Below are 6,557 nucleotides of genomic sequence, written 5' to 3' on the forward strand. Positions count from 1 at the left end.
AAACCTGGGTATTGATTGATTTCCTGCTGTTCTTCATTCCTACCCTGATTATGGTCATTCTTTATTGTAAGATTTTTCTGGTAGCTAAACAACAGGCTAGAAAAATTGAAAGTATGAGCAGCAAAACCGAGTCTTCTTCAGAGAGTTACAAAGCCAGAGTGTCCAAGAGGGAGAGAAAAGCAGCAAAAACACTGGGCATCGCAGTGCTTGCATTTCTGATTACATGGTTCCCTTACTTTATTGAAACTATAATTGATGCATTCCTAGGGTTCATCACCCCAACATATATATATGAAATTTTATTATGGTTTGCCTATTATAACTCGGCCATGAACCCTCTGATTTATGCTTTCTTTTACCCTTGGTTTCGAAGAGCAATTAAACTGATTGTCACTGGGAAAGTCTTTACAGGTCACTCTTCAACAATAGATTTGCTTTCTGAACAAATTAAAGTTTTAGACTGAAGAAGCCAAAATATGTAACAAAGTTAAAAGTGAAATAAGTGAATTATTGTGAGATAAAAGTATACACGTGGCATTCACTCATAATCCCAGTTCCAGTGATGATGTTTAATAAAAATGTTTACTATCTTCAAAATGACCTCCAGTTCCTGTCTTTTTTCATTTGACTTTTTATTTTCATTATTCCTTAATTCTCCAGTAAGAAGGGACAGAATGGCTTTTTATACTCTAAAAAATATCTTATAGTCTTATTTAATTCTTTCCTTCTTTTAGCCTTTCATTTGCTATTCTGCTTATTATGATTCCTTCCAAAAAATCTCTGATATCTTTTCTTCCTTTTCAAATTAAAAAAAATTGACAGTAAATCTGAATAATTTTCTGTTTTGCTATTAATTATATTTTTAAATCAATAGACCCTAAAATTTTTCAACTATGTCCAGAATGATGGATGTTGATATTTTTCTCTTTCATATTTTCCTTTTTTCTTTTAAAGACAGTGAAGGGAAGAATTAATCCCACTTATAGCCAATAATGAAAGCTGAAACTACAGGGAAAATGATAGGATGGAAATGGTTTTCTGTCCAAAAGTCTTTGCCTTTCCTCAGGGAAAAAAACTACTTACACTAACGTTACCTCCATACAGTTGTTTTTTAGAATATAAATGCATTTTATTTTTGCTTTTTATACCATTAATTCAGGAACAAAAATAACTACATCTATTTACATAGAATTTATGTAGAATTGACAGGCACTGTGCTAAGTGGATATATTTTTTATTTGTTCTTTGCAACAACCTTAGGAGGGAGGTGCTATTATTATTATCCCTATTTTACAGTTCAGGAAACTAAAGCAGTCAGAGGTGAAGTGACTTGTGGAGGGGCACAATTGTCTGAGATTGCATATAATCTCAAAGTCAAGGTCCCATATTATATTCACTATACCAAATAGCTGCCTCAGCAACAATGTTCTTCAATAATAGTAATAATATACCAAACCAGCAGTAAGAGTATTAGTAATAAAATAGCTAACTACATCACAATTCCTTGCTGTTTACAAAAAGAAATTTCTTAAGAGTAGGGGAACAGACAATCCAAAGGCAAGTTTCCCAAATCATCAGATAAAGCATAAATTATACTGATATAAATTATTTGTAGATTTGGTCAAAATAAATTACTTAGTAGCTTTTTGTTTACAATTACATATCTAATTGCTTACACACTGGCTAGATAAAGTGATTGGATTCTCTATTTTAAGTATACCATCATATTATCTGCAAAGAGTGATAGCTTGGTCTCCTCATTGCCTATTTTAATACCTTCCATTTCTTTTTCTTCTCTAATTGCTATTGCCACTGTTTCTAGTACAATCTCAAATAATAGAGATGACAATGAACATCCTTGTTTCGTGCCTGATATTATTGGAAAGGCATCCAATTTATCCTCATTGCATATGATGCTTGTTGATGGTTTTAGATATAAACTGTTTATAATTTTTAGGAAACGTCCTTCTATTCCTTAACTTTCTAGTGTTTGCAATAGGAATGGGTGTTGTATTTTGTCAAAAGTTTTTTCAGCATCTATTAAGATAATCATGTGATTTTTGTTTGTTAGCTTGTTGATATGGTCGATTATGTGGATGGTTTTCCCAATGTTGAACCAGCCTTGCTTTCCTGGTATAAATCCCACCTGATCATAATGGATAACTCTCTTGAACACTTGCTGGAGTCTTTTTGCTGGTATTCTATTTAAGATTTTTGCATCTATGTTCATTAGGGAGATTGGTCTACAGTTTTCTTTCTCTGTTTCTGATCTCCCTGACTTTGGAATCTTTACCATATTAGTGTCATAAAAGGGATTTGGTAGGACTCCTTCTACCCAAATTAATTTACTTATTTAGTGCCATACCTATCCAACTAAAAAGAAACTTTTTTACAGAATTAGAAAAAAAACTATAACAAAGTTCATTTGGAAGAACAAAAGATCAAGAATATCAAGGGAAATAATGGGGAAAAAATGTGAAGAAAGGTGGCATAGCTGTACCAGATATTAAACTATACTGTAAAGCAGTGGTCACCAAAACAATGTGGTACTGGCTAAGAGACAGACAGGTAAGTGACAACAGCAAGTGAGTCTATGATAAACCCAAAGAGCCCAAATTTTGGGACAAGAATCCACTATTTGACAAAAACTGCTGGGAAAATTGGAAAACAATATGGGAGAGATTAGGTTTAGATTAACATCTCACACCCCACACCAAGATAAATTCAGAGTGGTTGAATGACTTGAATATGAAGAAGGAAACTAAGAAAATTAGGGTAACATAGATAAAGTGATTGGAGAATGATCATTAAAATAAAAAAGTCTCCTCATGATTTGAGTATATAACAGGTAATTCTTACAAGGACATCAAATTAACATGTTCTTTTTAAAATGCCATTAAAGATTTCAGTGGTAAGCTCTCTGGTTGATCACAAAGCATATAAATACTGTATGGTGCAAAGAAAAGAATCATGATCTACAACAATGGGTCCCATCCTAAATCTGTGCAACTCTGCTATGAGAACACCAGTGGGTCCTGCATTCATTTTCCCTACTTCAAAGGAACTTTGGCACTGGGGTTGTGCTGGCTGTCTTGGGAAACCTTCTGGTCATGCTTTCAATCCTTCACTTCAGGCAGCTACACTCTCCAGCCAACTTCATCATTGCCTCCTTGGCTTGTACTGACTTTCTTGTGGGAGACACTGTGATGCCCTTCAGCACAGTGAAGTCTGTGGAAGGTTGTTGGTACTTTGGGAACAGTTACTGTAAACTTCATACTACTTTTGATGTGGCATTTTGTTATACTTCCCTCTTTCACTTGTGCTTCATTTCTATTGATGGATATATTTCTGTCACTGACCCTCTAACCTATCCAACCAAGTTCACATTCTCTGTCTCTGGGCTGTGCATAGCTCTCTCCAGGACCATCATAATGACTTACAGTGAATCTGTTTTTCACACAGGTGTCAATGATGATGGACTGTAGGAGTTAGTAAGTGCCCTCACTTGTGTGGGAGGCTGTCAGATTACTGTGAATATGAACTGGATCCTTATAGATTTCCTGTTTTTTGGATATACCCAGCCACATTTCTTTACTCTAAGATTTTTCTAATAGCTAAACTACAGGCTAGAAAGATTGAAAATACAAGTAGCTGGAGCAGGTAGGTAGATCAATGAATTCATAGGCAGGCCTAGAGAGGGGTGGCCCTAGGTTCAAATCTGGCCTCAGACACTTCTCAGCTGTGTGACCCTGGGCAAGTCACTTAACCCCCATTGCCTAGCCCTTACTACTCTTCTGCCTTGGAGCCAATACAAAGTATTGACTCCAAGATGAAAGGTAAAGATTTTTTTTTAAATTAAAAAAAAAAAAAGAAAATACAAGTAGAACAGGGGAATCTTCATCTTCAGATAGTTACAAAGCCAGAGTGTCCAAGAGGGAGAGAAAAGCAGCCAAAACACTGGGCGTCACAGTGATTGCATTCCTGATTTTATGATTATCTGACTCACTTGGCTCAGTAATTGATGCGTTCCTTGTTTTCATCACTCCTGCTTATGTTTATGATATTTGCTGTTGGTTTGCTTATTGTAACTCAGCTGGGGGATCCCTTAATTTATGCTTTCCTTTTCCCCTGGTTTTGATAAACCAAAAACTCATTGTCACTGGCAAAATCTTACAGGATGGTTCTTCAAACAGGATTTTATTTTCTGAACAAGAATAAGGGTTGGAATAAGAAATCTGACACTGAATTTTTCTTGATATTTATAGTTTTCTCAATATTCATGATTGCCAAATGACTCTGATAGTAAACATGTAAAAAAAACTAGCAAGACTTTTTAGTAGAGTGGGCAAAAAACATTCTTTACATTAGACTAAGTCATAATGCTTTTTAAGAATTTTTACTGTGGTATATCTCTGATTCTTCTATTAAAATGCTGCCTAATATTTTGTGGAATTAATAATAACCAAGTCTTTCAGCTCTATAAACTCTCCTGGCTCATGGTGTCTGCCTCACTTCTTAATTCCATTAACTTCTCATTTATTGTCCTGATATGTAATCTCAAATGATTTTACATCTTCCAGTTCATTTTCCTGCTATAAAATTTTCCTTCCCATATTCAGAATCCTGTGAATAGTCCAGATCTGACCACCTGTCCATCATTTTATATTCACTTGTTATTTGTGTTTTGCTTCTTAACTATTCATGACTGCTCACACAACTTGACAAACTCTGGGACAATCCTACTCAGAATAGTTTTTATTAGGTGCAAACTCTGGTTAACTTTGACTGTATGATGTTTACGGTATAGTTTTCTAACAGTAGCTGTCTTACTGTGACTATTTCTGCCCTCTTGGTGGAATGTCAATCCAAGAGCTCAAACTGGTTTTGCTTACACACTGAAAACTATTGTCTGTTCTTGCTGCCTCAATCTGCTTTCTTGACCTTGCTGATACAAAAATTTGTACTCAGTATATGTCTCTGGAGTCTTTTTATTTCATATAATAAAATCATATTTCACCTGCTTATTGATGCATTTCTCCTTTAAATGGTTCTAAAATATTAAATCTTTTTTCATTTCATTTTCACAAAACCTTCAATATTTTCACCCAACAAGCACAAAGCATGTACTGTGTGCATCATATTATTTAACATTCTGAGTTTCAAAAAATATAATATATTATGTCTTCCCTAATGATGAAAATCCAGGAGATGGGATTGGTACACAGGAAAAATTAAATCATGATGCAAGAAGGAAGAATTGTTTTGTTATCTTTCTTCATGACTTTTCTTCCCATATGAAATAAGATTGCCCACTTTCTGGAGAAGACTGGTCTGTATTATGGTATTATTTGTGTGTCATGCATTCTATTAAGATTCTCCCCCAAGACTAGATCATTGTAGAATAGTTGAATCCCTTTCCAAAAAAACCCAACTTCTCATAACTATAGATGGTTGTGAACTATCATGGTCACAGATGTTTTTCCCTAAAAACTTTAAATTGAAATCCAAAGGTTTCCTTTTGTAGTTGTTGGTTGAATGAATAAAAGTCAGTGTTTTGATGAACCTGAACATCCTTTATAGACTACAATACAATTGAAATTATGTTCAATAAAAAGCCACTAAAGAAATTAATAAAACTAATAGATTAAATTGCATTACTAAAGAATGGAGGATCAAAAAATGATAGAAACCCTAAATAATTAAATACTTCCAACGTTACACACAATATCTGATAAAATATAATGAGTCTACTAAATTCCTTCTACTATACTGATTTAGGATTAGGTTTTGACACCAAAACCATGGAGAGTTAAAAAAAAATACCCATTTAGAACAAATGTAAACAGATTTTGTATATGACATGCAAAAGCAAGTAACATAATAGCCAGTTTTGAATAAAACTAAAAATCCAAGGTAACAGAGCAAACATTTCCTATTTAGAAAACCTAATGGGGAAATTAAGACGATATGAGAAAAGAGAGCTCTAAAATGAACAACTCAACAAATATAACAATGACCAAATGAATAAATGACTTATTCATTAGAGATGCCAGATATGAATAAGAAGAAATTCTCTTTCAGATCAATGTATAAGGCAAGAGGTCCTTAGCAAACAATAAAGAGGAATAGAAAGATATGGGATAATCATGATTGCAAAAATTAGTTCAAATGCAAATAAAATGATTGGAGAAACTAGTAAAAGAGAGATATTTTGAATTGTATTTCTCTCCGACAACTCTCATTTCCAGTATAATGTCTTGGTTCAAATTCACAAGAATGAATCATGTAAGTCTCAGAGGAATAAATGACCAAGTGCAAAAGACCTATGCCGTGGTACCAAGTCCATTACAAATCATAGCAGCAATACCACCTGAAGTTGCTTGGTTTATTGTTCTGGACCTGAGCTCTGCGTACTTCTCTGTCCCCCTGCACAGAGACAGTCAGAAGCTGTTCGCTTTCACATGGGAAGGCAAATCCATCCAATGGACCCGTTTGCCCCAGGGTTTTTCAGATTCAGCTTTGGTCTTCTGTCAAATCCTGCAAAGAGACCTTGAGTC

The 6,557-nt window shown here is 34.5% G+C and overlaps 1 pseudogene; it reads left to right on the forward strand.

Moving 5' to 3' along the window:
* The first annotated feature begins 2,970 nt into the window (after nucleotides 1-2,970).
* LOC123256468 lies at nucleotides 2,971-4,218 on the forward strand (annotated as a pseudogene).
* The last annotated feature ends 2,339 nt before the right edge of the window (nucleotides 4,219-6,557 follow it).

This window comes from Gracilinanus agilis, unplaced genomic scaffold, assembly GCF_016433145.1.
Source record: "Gracilinanus agilis isolate LMUSP501 unplaced genomic scaffold, AgileGrace unplaced_scaffold59331, whole genome shotgun sequence".
Taxonomy (NCBI): Eukaryota; Metazoa; Chordata; class Mammalia; order Didelphimorphia; family Didelphidae; genus Gracilinanus; species Gracilinanus agilis.